Source organism: Bufo bufo, chromosome 4, assembly GCF_905171765.1.
Source record: "Bufo bufo chromosome 4, aBufBuf1.1, whole genome shotgun sequence".
NCBI lineage: Eukaryota > Metazoa > Chordata > Amphibia > Anura > Bufonidae > Bufo > Bufo bufo.
The window spans coordinates 219,178,372-219,192,012 of NC_053392.1; the positions used below are offsets into that span (position 1 = coordinate 219,178,372).

Here is a 13,641-nt window from a genome sequence, read left to right on the forward strand (position 1 = left end):
TACACATTTATGCACTTTTCTGTGTCTGTGTGCGTGTGCCATCACGTGCGCATATGCGCAACCTTTGTTCTGCGCCCATGCTCTAGTGCGTCCACATGCACCCATTCACACCATATATATTCACTATATATATATACATATATTGTTTAGGCATCACTGTGGTAACACTATTTTGTTTTTATTTAATTTATTGTTATGATTAATATTGTAGCGCTTTATGTGGTCTCCTTTGTGGCCGTTCTTCATTGTGTCATGTGATGTGTCACCTGTTGTCATTCTGCACTTTGGTGCTATGTACTCTGTTTTGTTTCATAACATGAGCCCTATTTGCCCCTCTACGTCATAGTTAGGCTCCACGGCCCCATTCGAGCGTGACATGTCATAGATTTATCTTTGCTCTACTTTATTTGAATCCCGGAAGTAGCGCTTTGCGTTCCACCATGCGGTTCACTTACAGGAACCGGAAGTGACGCGATGCGCTCGAGCTTGGAGCGCACTCGTCTCCCTTCCTTGTGTGGCCACACTTTTCCTGTTTCCCTAGTGTTTTCAGCTGCTCTCCATCTACTAGTCATATCCTTGGCTATATAAGTCACCCTACCAACCCCCTCCTCACACACACCTCCCCCTGAAGGAGCCTTGCGTGAAACGTACGTTGGGGTTGTTGGAGCACTACACAGGTATTTTGTCTATGGCTTTACAGTGAACTATTTAGCTTCTGCTATCCATGTACTCTGTTATATTTGCACTTTATATGTATATCTTGGTTGCCATATATGAGTCCTTTACCTAGCCTCTATAGTTTTGCCTGACCATATGTATTTTTGATATCCTGCTTGGCCCACATGCACACAGTGCTATATTTATGCATTCATTGTCTGTATTTATCTGCCATTCTAGGTGTCAGTCGTGCTCCATGTCATCTTGTGTGCTCGTTTTATCACCATCTATTGTGTTTCATGTGTTTTTATTGTGATTTGTCTCATATGGAGACGCTAATAAAATGTGTATGTGTGTGTATATATATATATATATATATATATATATATATATATGGTTAAGGCTGCTGGGCAGCCTGTATTTGTGGGAGGGGCCGAGGCCACGCCCCCTCTGCCCTTATAAGCTCGGCGGGAGTTACAGACGGGACGTGCAGCCAGTTACCCCTCCCTCCCGTCCCTTTTTCTCTTCAGTTCTATTGGGGTAGGCCCCCTTTTAGGCCTACCCTCGCTCCGGGCTCCTGGCATTAACCAGCCTTCGGTAAGCTCCGGGTAGTACGTTCGAGGGCCGTCGCCCTGACCACAAATATATATATATATATATATATATATATATATATATATATATAATACTATTGAGTGCGAGCCCTGTTTTTCTCCCTTTGGCGTACTACCCCCTTTTAAACAGACTTTAATAACGTTTTTCTTTTTTTTCTTTTAGACGTTCATCAGGCTGTGACAATGCAGTAATTTCCGCAACTGAAAATCAGTTCCATTCATTTCAATGGGGCAGCAAACCCATGGATTTTTGCAAGCCCCATTCAGATGAACGGAACTGATTTTAGAGTTGCGGAAATTTCTGCAACAAAATCTGCAATGTATGAAGGCTACCTAAATGCTCTAGGGGGGAATGAGCGTCAATTGCTGTAATAAACAAACGGAAAAATATTTAATGATTATTGTTGCGTGCAATTGAACAAACAACCCGCTAAATCATTGCTTGGGGCTTGTATATAAAAAAATTTAAATAAAATTCTGCCCACCTAATTAGACTCTAATTAACATAGCTAATCATGCCCGCTTTCCCAACCACTTGTCATAACTGTAGTGAGTGGTGTAAAAACCAAAAAGTCACAGAATTTTTGCGCAAGTAACCTCAAAAATATTGCAAAAGCCCTATTTTGTGACTTTTTGAGGCTAGTATTCTGGCGTGCAGGTTGTGATAAATTCTGCTCCAAGTATTGCCAGGGATAGCTGGGTACAGCACGTGCCTAATTCTGGCAGATCTATAAAGAATGAATGGAGCTGTAGCACTCAAGCGCGATCTTCTGCTCTGTTCATTTGGGGAAAAGGGACTTCTATTCCTGAGCTCAGTGGGGATCCCAGCCAATCAGATAGCTCTGCCCTATCCTATGGATAGGAGATATATTACAAGGAATTTGTCACTGGATTTATGCGACTAGGTTCTAACAGCTCCAGCGCATGCCGAGTCCTGATATTCATGAGCCTCTGGCTTCCTCCACCACTGTGATGAAGTATACAACTACAGCTTGTTTGGTTTGCAATTATGCTGATTCAGGTTTTTATTTGACTTGCGGCAATATTCATATCGTATAACGTTTCGGCACACAGGCCTTCTTCAGATACTATGCCGCAGGATTAAAAAAGCAAGAGTTGGTAGTCTCCTTGTCTGGACTGGCATACTTTCCATCCTTTCAAATGCCATCCGTACTGCCCTAATGCATTCTGAGTGGACGCGGATCCGCTCAGAATGCATCAGTCTGGCAGCGTTCAGCCTCCGCTCCGCTCAGCAGGCGGACACCTAAACGCTGCTTGCAGCGTTCGGGTGTCCGCCTGGCCGTGCGGAGGCAAGCGGATCCGTCCAGACTTACAATGTAAGTCATAGGGGACGGATCCGTTTGAATTTGACACTATATGGCTCAATTTTCAAACGGATCCGTCCCCCATTGACTTTCAATGTAAAGTCTGGACGGATCCGTCTGAAGCTACTTTCACACTTATAATTTTTTCTACAATATAATGCAGACGGATCCGTTCTGAACGGATCCCAAGTCTGCATTATATGAGCGGATCCGTTTGGGCAGACATCAGACGGACCCGCTCTGAACGCTAGTGTGAAAGTAGCCTTAGGGTCTGGGGTGGTCTCCCACTGCCCGTGCCAGGACGAATAAATCTGATCAAGTTAATTATTCTACCCAAATGGCTATACGTGTTGGAGCATGCACCCTTTATTGTTCCCCAAAAAAATTTCCAACGTTGTAAGTCGCTAATGTCTCCATTTATCTGGGGCAATAACAGACCGAAGATCTCCATAGATGTACTATGTCGTCCTAGAGCAGTGGTTCTCAACCTTTCTAAAGCCGTGACCCCTTAATACAGTTCCTCATGTTGTGGTGACCCCCAACCATAAAAAAATTTTCCTTGCTACGTCATAACTAATTTTGCTACTGTTATGATGACCCACCAAAAACACGCACAGACACCAATACACCAAATGTTAATTCAAATACACAAGTATTCATTCATAACCACAGAACTTTAGCATAAATACAAAATATTTGTAAACCAAATAAATAACTTTAAAATAAATAATAAACAACAAATACCCCCTAAAAAATAAATCAGTGGTGCGCACAGTACCCCTCAAATAAATAAATCAGTGGTGCTCAGGGTCCCCCAAATAAATAAATCAGCGGGGCTTCAGGTCTCCCCCAAATAAATAAATCAGCGGTGCTCAGGGTACCCCCAAATAAATAAATAAATCAGTGGTGCATCAGGTTTCCCCCAAATAAATAAATCAATGGTGCTCAGGGTCCCCCAAATAAATAAATCGGCGGTGCTTCATGTCCCCCCAAATAAATTAAGCCTTGCTCAGCCAAATAATTAAAATAACATTAGCCAGGCTCAATTAAATCATTGGTGGCAGTGGTGCTCAGCGGCGGTGTCATTAACGAAAAAACTCGGACCTCAGCAGACAGGCGGCCCGACTTACCCGTCCAGACGTCAGGCTCCTTCAAGCACAGGCAGTGATAGGACATCACTTCCTGTGCGCGAGGATAAGGGGCCGCTGCCGTTGTGCGGGCGACCCACAATAGGAAGCCTCAGGCGACCCCCCGGAAAGGGCCGCTCGACCCCCAGGTTGAGAACCGCTGTCCTAGAGGGAACAGAGGTATGTCCCTCCCTGACTTATATTTATATTACATAGCGGGACAGTTAGGACAGCTGAGATCATGGGTCCCCCCTGGTGGCGGACTGGATAGGGCAGAAAAACAGCTTGCTGCGTTTTTGAACCTTTCCTCTTTGTGGCCAGTGCTGGAACAACCATGACTCTTCCACCGAGCACTGCTGCCCAGACATAAATTAGCTATTCAGGTTTGGGACACTAGTAAACGGCTACATTCTTATGTAGGAATGGCTCCCAATATACCCTTATAGGAAAACCCTATGTTCCCCTCTCTCCAAGCTGGGACGGATAGGCAATTTTGGAAGGATCATGGGATTACTGTTCTGGGTGACCTATTTACTAATAATATGTTTAATACCTTTGAACAACTGAAAGTCCGCCATGACCTACCTAGAACCACATTTTACAAATATTTACAACTACGACACACTATGGATGCACACTTTAGAGGTACTCCAATAATAATTTCTGACGACCCACTGATAGGTGTTATGCAATCCCAAGGCCCCAGGGGATTTATCTCCGCTCTTTACACTCACTTACTGAGCACCAAGATGCACAAGGCTCCCCTCTCAGTACTCTCCAAATGGGAAACTCTGATACCTGGTCTTACAGATGAGGAAATTAGTGAAGTACTGGAATCTCCTGTACTGGTTTCCCCGTCCATTAAAAACAAATTTATACAACTATGTATTATCCACCAAAGCTATCTCTCTCCCGTCCTGTTACAAAAGATGGGCAGGCTGTCACACTCTAGGTGTCATAGGTGTGACTCAGAAGGGGCAGCTTTTCGGCATCTTATATGGTAGTGTCCACACATACAAACCTTTTGGTGTGACATCACAAGCTTTCTCTCTGTACTTATACACCTCCTGGTACCACTAACTCCACAAATATGTCTGTTTGGTATAGTTGATGAAGAGATATATCCTCATCATGTTAGAATTTTCCTGAGAGAGACACTGTTTCTCGATTGGAAAGCAATTGCGATCCGTTGGATGGGTGAGAGAAGCCCTTCTCTCAATCAATGGAAAGTATTAGTGAATAATGTTGTATCCTATGAGAACATAGTATTCAAAAACCGAGGTTGCCCCCAGAAGTTTGGTAAAGTGTGGGGGAATTGGTGCTTGTCTATGCAAACTATGTACTCAGCTCCTAGATTTTCTGATAATCTCAACGCACCGTTAGGATAATCTGGATATGTGCCCACCACTCACATGTGTTATGTCAAATATGTTTGATTCGTACATGTATTACAAATGTAAATTGTCATCTCACCTTTATTGATAATAGTATGTATTTGGTACTGTTATGTTCATGAATGTCTTATCGACTTCCATGTATACTGATGTTCTCTGAACTTTTCTGATAATTCGTTCAATAAAACGAGTAAAAATAAAAAAAAAAGTTGTGTCAAAACAGTGGCTGAAGAATCTCCTTGTTTTCTCAAGAACATAAAATCCCTCATTAGGATGGAAGTGAAATCCTCCTTAAAATCCTGTAAAAAACAGAGAAGATCGACGGGGGCTTGGTCTTTAGAAGCAGATTCCTCAGATAGTAACCAAGAACAGGAAATATGTAATTCTGTCTACTCCTCATAGGGAAGATCTAGATAAAAGTAACTTATTTCCAGCAGAAGATACAGATAAGTTATTAAAGGATAACTGTCGTATTTTTTTTTTTTTTGGAGTATTGGATTGTGGTGATATCGCCTTGGTGGCCCTATTTCAACTTTTCACTGTCTATTCAATTACCCTTTAATTCCACATTTTTGTTCCCTGTACTGCCTACTTTTACCTGTGCTTAAAATAGGGTTGCTAGGCATGGTCCTGGCCTGCATGCAAGGTCACATTGCTGACAGCCAGGGACTGTAAGTAAATGATTAAAGCCAGGTCCTCCCCAGCAGCTGATAACGGTGCCTGGGCTGTGTGCACTTCTCCCTGTCCCTGCGCTTGGCAGACGCTCCCTCACTCAGCAGAGCTGGAGAATGCAGAGTTGGTGCAGCGCAGACCAGCGAAGGGAGATCTTCCATCTGCTCAGTGTATAAATGAAAGCAACATGTGATAAGAAGACCCCTTTTTGCTGCAGGAGATTAACCCTTTAGGGGGGAGGGCTCTGGTTACTGACACTTCTGGGGGGCTATTGTTACTGGCTAGTGAGGGCAGGCGGGATTAGCCTCAGGGTGAGGGCAGTGGCGGCCATCCTAACTGAATAGTGAAATTGAAGTTTTATGCAGACTGGTTGCTAAGGGCTGAATCTTATTAAATATGGGGTAAGTCAGTCTAATAGTAGCTGATTCTGGAATATCATGTTATTAGTAACTACATTTATGAAAATTGAAATTAGGGTCTAAATGTGACAGTTATCCTTTAAAAGCAATCCGATCTACTTTAGAATTGGAGGATATTAAAGGGATTCTGTCACCTCGTTTTAGCCTATAGAGATGCGGACATGCATGGCTAGATCGCCGCTAGCATGTCCGCAATATACCTGTCCCATAGCGCTGTGTGCTTTTATTGTGTTTAAAAAATGATTTTATATATATGTAAATCAGCCTGGTAAGGAGCCCAAGGGGCTGTACTAACCTTCTTGGAACCTAGCCACGCCCCCTGTGAAGGAGCCCGTGCATGTCCGCAGCTCGATAGGCTTAAACGAGTAGATACGGTTTTTGAAGGTCTTCAGCAGAAGAAACGAAGATGTTTTCCTTTACATAAAAGTGTTATATCCCTCATTAAGAAATAGTGGAAAAAACTGACAAAAAAGTCTTTATTCCCAAAAATTTTAAAAGGAAATATCCCTTTGAGGAGGATGCTACTTCTTCCTGGGGCAAAGCGCCTAAGATTGATGTGGCCATTTCTAAAATATCTAAAAGATATTCCTCTCTTCCATTCGACAACTTGGGGTCCTTAAGGGATCCATAAGATAAAAAGATTGACTCCTGCCTAAAGAATACCTGGGAAACCTCCTCCTCCGCCTTTAGACCTGGTATAGCTTCAACTGTGGCAGCTAGATCCATGGTTTTTTGGCTAGATAGTTTAGAGGCTCGGATTCGTGAAAAATGTCCCCGAGATCAGATTCTGTCCTCCATTCCTACCTTACAGAAAACAGCGGATTTCTTGGCAGATGTCTCTGTAGATTCTATCAGACTGTCAGCCCAGGCCTCCTCCCTTTCTAATTCAGCAGGCAGGGCCCTGTGGTTAAAGAATTGGAGAGGAGGTGACCTAGCATCAAAGCAACGTTCATGTGGCATTCCCTGTCAGGGTGAATTAGTATTTGGGCCCGATTTGGATTCCTTACTTGAGAAGGCTGCAGACCGGAAGAAGAAATTCCCAGATGTATCTTCAGGATTCCCTGTAAATTCCTTTTCAAGACCCAGACGTTCCTTTTCGAGCCTCAGGGTTTAGAAGAAACTGTGGTAATGAAAGAAGCCAGAACGCTAGATGCAGGGGATTTGGAGGCACGGGTTTCCTTTTCAAATAAAATACTTCCTTTCAGCTTGGGAAGACGTTAGGGGAGTTTGGGTTCATAAAATAATAAAAGAAGGTCTGAGACTAGAATTCCGTTCTACACCCCCCCCCCCCCCCTTCCCCCAGATTCAGGGTCACAGATCCTCAAGTCTCAGCTTTAGGTCAGTCGGCAATGGTGAAGGAAGTATTAAGTTTAGTGGAGAAACAGGTCCTAATTCCGGTGCCAGTGGGGGAACGGGGAAGAGGATACTATTCTCTTCTTTTTTTGGTAAAAAAAAACAGATGGAACCTTTCGCACAATTATAAATCTCAAACATTTAAACAATCATCTTGTTCAGAGAAAATTCAAGATGGAGACAAAAAAATCCGCAGTTCAACTTCTTTTTCTAAATTGTCACAGGGCAGTACTCGATTTGAAAGACGCGTATTACCATGTCCCCATTCACCATTCTCACCAGCAGTTCCTCAGAGTGGCTATAAAAATCAGATGCCAGATTCATAATTTCCAGTATCATGTGCTTCCATTTGGTCTTTCCATGGCACCAAGAATTTTTACGAAAATTATCTCAGAAGTGGCATCCTTCATAGGGAAAGAAAACATACTGTTTCTACCATACCTAGACGATTTCCTCATCATTGCAGACTCTCATCGGAATTGTGTAAATGCAGTTCAGAAAGTATTGGGCATCCTGAAACATTTAGGTTGGATTATAAATCTAGAGAAGTCCCGGCTGCAACCAAGAACGCATCAGTTATTCATAAGTCTCCTCCTGGATTCCAGATCCCAGAGGGTGTTTCTTACGGAAGAAAACATTTCAAGGATACAGGGGAAGCTTCAGATGTTAAGATCTTCAAATCACCTGTCCATTCGGAAGGCCATGTCTCTGCTGGGGTCACTGACATCTTGTATCCCAGCAGTAGCGTTCGCTCAATACCACACTCGAGCCCTACAAATGGAGATCTTGTTTGCCTTCAAAGTCCGCGGAAACTCCTTAGAGACAAAAATAAAAATCTCATCAAAAACTCTGAAGAGTCTGTAATGGTGGCGGGAGAAGTCGAATCTAGATCAGGGAGTCCCTTGGAATGTCTCCACTTCCGTGGTATTGACCACAGATGCCAGTCCCCTTGGGTGAGGAGCTCACTGTCTAGACCAGGTCTTTCAGGGGACATGGTCTCCAGTTCAGCAGACCTTCTCCTTGAACAGGAAAGAATTGTTGGCAGTCAGACTTGCCCTACAAGAAGCAGTCCCCCTAATCTATTCAGATCACATAAGAATATTATCAGACAATCGTGCAACAGTGACATATATAAATCACCAGGGGGGCACAAAATCCAGATCCCTCATGAGGGAGAGTTCTCTTCTGTTTCAGTTTGTGGAGGGGAAGATTGGACAGATCTTGGCTCTCCACATAACTGGGAAAAACAATGTCCAGGCAGATTTCCTGAGTCGCCATCAGCTAAGACAGGAGGAATGGTCTCTAAATCAGGTTATCTTTGGAGAAGTAGTCAGTGCATGGGGTCTTCCATCCATCAACCTGTTTGCCACTCGAGCAAACAGGAAAGTGAAATGCTTCTGCTCGGTCAACCCAAAGGAATCCCCATTTGGAGTGGATTCTCTTCTCCTGAGATGGAACTTCTCTTGGGCTATGCATTTCCTCCCCTTCAGTTAATTCCGTCAGTGCTAAAGAAGATCAGGGACGATCATGCGAGAATTATACTCATAGCCCCATTCTGGCAAAAGAGAGCTTGGTTCTCTCTCCTAAGATCTATGTCAATTTCTAACCCGTGGATCCTTCCGGAGATCCCGGACCTTCTCAAACAGGGTCCTTTTTTCCATCCAGACGTCAGAGGTTTAAATCTGACGGCCTAGTATTAGAAAGGACGCTATTGATCAACCAGGGATTTTCCGAAGCGGTAGTGTCCACCTTGCTAAAGAGCAAGAAAGAGGCTACCGTATCCATTTACTCAAGAATCTGGAGGAAATACCTTGAATTTCTAGGGATCAGATCAGGGTCTGTCCCTTCAGAAACATCTATTCTTCAGATTCTGGAGTTTCTACATATCTGGAGGGTTAGCTAAAAGTACCCTAAAGGTCCAAGTTTCTGCACTTTCTGCCCTTTTCCATAGGAATTTTGCTTCCAACCCTTGAGTAATAAGATTTTTTAAAGCAATAGACAGAATATTGCCATTAAAGCCTCCTAGTTTTGCTCCATGGGATTTGAATTTAGTTTTAAATTCCTTAACCCGTGAACCCTTTGAGCCATTATCCTCCTGTTCTATAAAACTCCTCTTGTTCAAGCTGGTTCTGTTGGTAGCCCTTACTTCGGCCAGAAGAGTAAGCGAAATACAGGCCCTGTCTATTAACCCTCCTTTTAAGTCCATCGCTGAGGATAGAGTAATTCTGAGAATTTCTGCCAAAAGTCCCATCCAGAGTTAATAGGCTTCAGGAAATTGTGCTGCCTACCTTTTTGCTGACCCCAAGACTCAGGAGGAGAATAGATTACACTGCCTGGATGTCAAAAGATCCCTTTTGCAGTATCTTAAAGTAACAAGGGAGTGGAGAAATTCCACTTCTCTCTTTGTCCTCTTTTCAGGAAAGAGCAGAGGGAAGGCAGCCTCTAGGAGTTCTTTGGCTAGGTGGATAAGGTCTGTTATATCTCTTGTCTACACGTCTCATAATCCTCCTCCTATCACACTCAAGGCACATTCTACTAGATCTATCTCTGCCTTCTGGGCGGAAAGATCTAATGTTTCCATTGAGCATATTTGCAAAGCTGCCACTTGGTCCTCTCTTTCCACCTTCTATAGGAACTATCGTCTTCAACTAAATTCCTCCTCCGATCTCCTGTTTGGTACCAGGGTTCTTCAAGCGGTGTCCCACCCATAAGGAAGGGTGTTCTCTGTAATCTCTCTGTGGTGCTGTCGTGGGGGAAGGGAAAAAGGATGATTACTTACCGGTAATCAGATTTTCCAGACTCCACGACAGCACCCTTCCTTATTCCCTTCCTTAGGGGTTTTCCTGGTTCTTCTTATGCACTGGGTGTAGCAGCAAAAAAAAATAAAAAATTATATATGTAGATATTATGTGTGTTGGATAAACTATCTTGGGTTGGAGTCTCTCTCATGCTCTGTAAACCACTGAGGTGGGAGAGAGGCTCCACCTTTTTATTCTGCAGGTTTCCTGTCCCTGGGGGCGGAGTGGAAAATCCGATTACCGGTAAGTAATCATAATTTTTTAGCAAACCCATTGACTTCAATGAGCCTGCGGTTGACATTTTGCAGACAAGTATAGGATCATCCATGTGCCTTCCTTTCCATCTTTTCCTCCTGCAAAAGGTTAGAATATGTCTGCAAAATGCAGACCACTGGGTCGGCAAAGAAATTGCGGACGGCACACGGACCACATCCATATTTTGTTGATCAGAGATTTGCGGACTGCAGAATAGATGTGCATGTGCATGGGACCTAAAAAAAAAAAAAAAAGAAATGTGGGCCAGACAATGAACAGGTAAAAAAAAGTATTACTCCCCTCCACAGACCCACGCTGCAGTTCCAGCACTGCTCCGGCCCTGCTGTTTTCCTCTTAGGCCAGTGTCAGAGGAGCAAGTGGACTGCGACAAACATGCTCCATTTTGGAGCGTGATTTTCCCGTCCTGAACACTGCTCTTGTAACGAGACCTCGCAGCATTATAATGATTTATAATGTTGTGTGTCCATGCCCAACATAATCTGTAATGAATTATACTGACATAATGCCGTCACTGTAATGCAGCAATGCCAGAACATGAAATTCATGCTCCCACACGGAGCATGTTTCTCACAGTCAACTCCCTCTTCTCAAACTGGCCTTATTCTCCCAGCTTGACATGCCAGAAATTCCAAGAAAGGCCTGCTTAGTCATTCCAGGCTGAGGCAGGTCACTAAGCGGCATTTCATTGTATTGACTGGACAGGAAGTGGAGAGCAGCAGGGATCGGAGCAGTATTGGACTGGCAGCAGCAGGGGTTCGGTGGAGGTGAGTAATGCCTCTTTGTTATTTTTAACATTGTCAGGCCCTTTTTCTTTATTTTAAAGTTTCTCCCTGAAAAAATCTGAGTTGTACGGCCTCCGTGCACTGGTGCGCTCTGCAGTGTGCACACTTCCTTAAGTCAATATACCCTTAATGAATGACAAAAACTGTTTGTGCTGGCTTTGGGCTCAGTATCAGTCCAGTGCCAGCAGAATGTCTTTATCAGCATTGCTTTGACATTGCGTGCAGAACGTACCAGTTATAAATGTACAGATTAATATATCACTTAACCTTCATATGCCAAAATTCTGCCGGCTGAGGCCCAAAACCATCAATGCCTTTACCACAGTGACATCACACAAGTGGTGACTTTGATGATGATAGTTATTATTATTTTTCATGCATATTATTACTTGAAACCGTTCCTTGGATCATGTTGCTGATCATAAAAGTTGCATTCATCTGCAAAGAGTTTCTTAACCCCTTCTACCCCAGAGTTTTTTTCATTTTTTCGTTTTGCTCTCCCTGCCTTTCCCAGAGCCGTAACTACATAGTCCACGTCATTTAAGCATTTATGAATGGGATACGGGCCTTCCCATGCCGCCTGGAGTTTGTTCTGGGTCACATGGACCAGTACCCATACCTTCTGACCCACCTTGTACACCCTCTCCCTGGCATTATTATCGTACCACGTCTTTTGATGGACATGTATCACCTTCTAAATTATTGTTAGTTATGCAAACTTCACCCAATGCATTGGTTACTAATTTTAGGTTATCACTAGGCGCAGTATCATTATGCAAGCACATTGGTAAACACAGAGTTATCACATGTAGTAGGCACGGTCTCAATATCACCATATGCGACTGGTGCCAACTCACATGGGGCTGCACGCCTGCCGGCGTCCTCCTCAATGTCTGAGGGAATATACCTGGAGACTAAACGTCCCAGATAAGTTCCTAGTAGCACATTAGTGGGAATCTTATCTGTCACCCCCACTTCCATCATCCCTCTTCCGGCCCCCCAATCCAGGTAAACTCAGGCCATGGGTAAAGCAGGGGTTAGACCTCCAACTCCAGCAACGGTTAAAGTTCTTCCGGGGATGAGGTCTTCTGAGTTGACAAGCTCTGGGTGCACGAGGGTCATCTCGGCACCACTGTCCCTCAGTGCCATGGTGACTCTGTTGCCCACAGTGACCGCTTGTAAATTGTCACAAGATGCCCTCTGTTTCCCACCCACAAACAAAACTGCTGGGGATAAAATAGATGGTTTGGGCAAAGGAGTGTTTTTTCTCTTTTCTGTGCAAGCAGTGCTGATATGCCCGACTTGGTTGCACACAAAACAACTGCGGTTATCCACAGCAGGCCTGGGGACTTGGGCAGGGGTAACTCTGGAGACCTGCGAGTAGGGGTAAAGGTGTTTTACAGGGGTTTTTCCCCCCTTCCAACCTGGCACAGCATGCTTCCGTGCCTCTGGCACTCGACTGGCAGCATATACATCCGCAAACTGGGCAGCTTTATCCAGGGTCCTGGGCTCCCGTTCCAGAATAAACTGTCTCACTTCCATGGAACAGGTGTGGAGGAACTGGTCCAGAAGCATCAGATCCTCCAGGTCTTCCAAAGTGGTAACACCCCATCCCTGGGTCCATCGCCTGAAATGGTTCCTTAGTCCAACAACCAGGTCTGAGTAGCTGTCAGTACCTGTGCGCTGCAAAGTCCTAAACTGTTTTCGGTATACCTCTGGGGTGAGGTTAAACCGTTGGATTAAGGCCTTTTTAATAGCCTCATAATCTTGATCCATAGTCGTGGGCAATGCTGCAAACACTTCCAGTGCTTTGCCTCTTAGTCCTGGAGTCAGATACTTAGCCCATTCTGCAGGGGGTAGCTAGAATTGCCTGCAGACTTTTTCAAAACTTTTGAGGAAAATATCCAGATCACTGTCTTTCTCCATGACAAAAAAAGTACGCTAGACCTTAGGTAGAGCGTGTGGACCACAGAGGGCGCACGGAACAACCGGTCAAAGACAATATTTTGGTTTCAGCAGTATTCCATTTATTCGTAAGACAACACGTTTCGGGGTGCTGGAGTCCCCTTTATCAAGTCTAAAATAAAAATTAAATAAAAGACGTCTTTTATTTAATTTTTATTTTAGACTTGATAAAGGGGACTCCAGCACCCCGAAACGCGTTGTCTTACGAATAAATGGAATACTGCTGAAACCAAAATATTGTCTTTGACCGGTTGTTCCG

The 13,641-nt window shown here is 44.0% G+C and overlaps 1 pseudogene; it reads right to left on the bottom strand.

Moving 5' to 3' along the window:
* Nucleotides 1-8,863: 8,863 nt before the first annotated feature.
* On the bottom strand, nt 8,864-13,343 carry LOC120999117 (annotated as a pseudogene).
* Between the last annotated feature and the right edge of the window lie 298 nt (nt 13,344-13,641).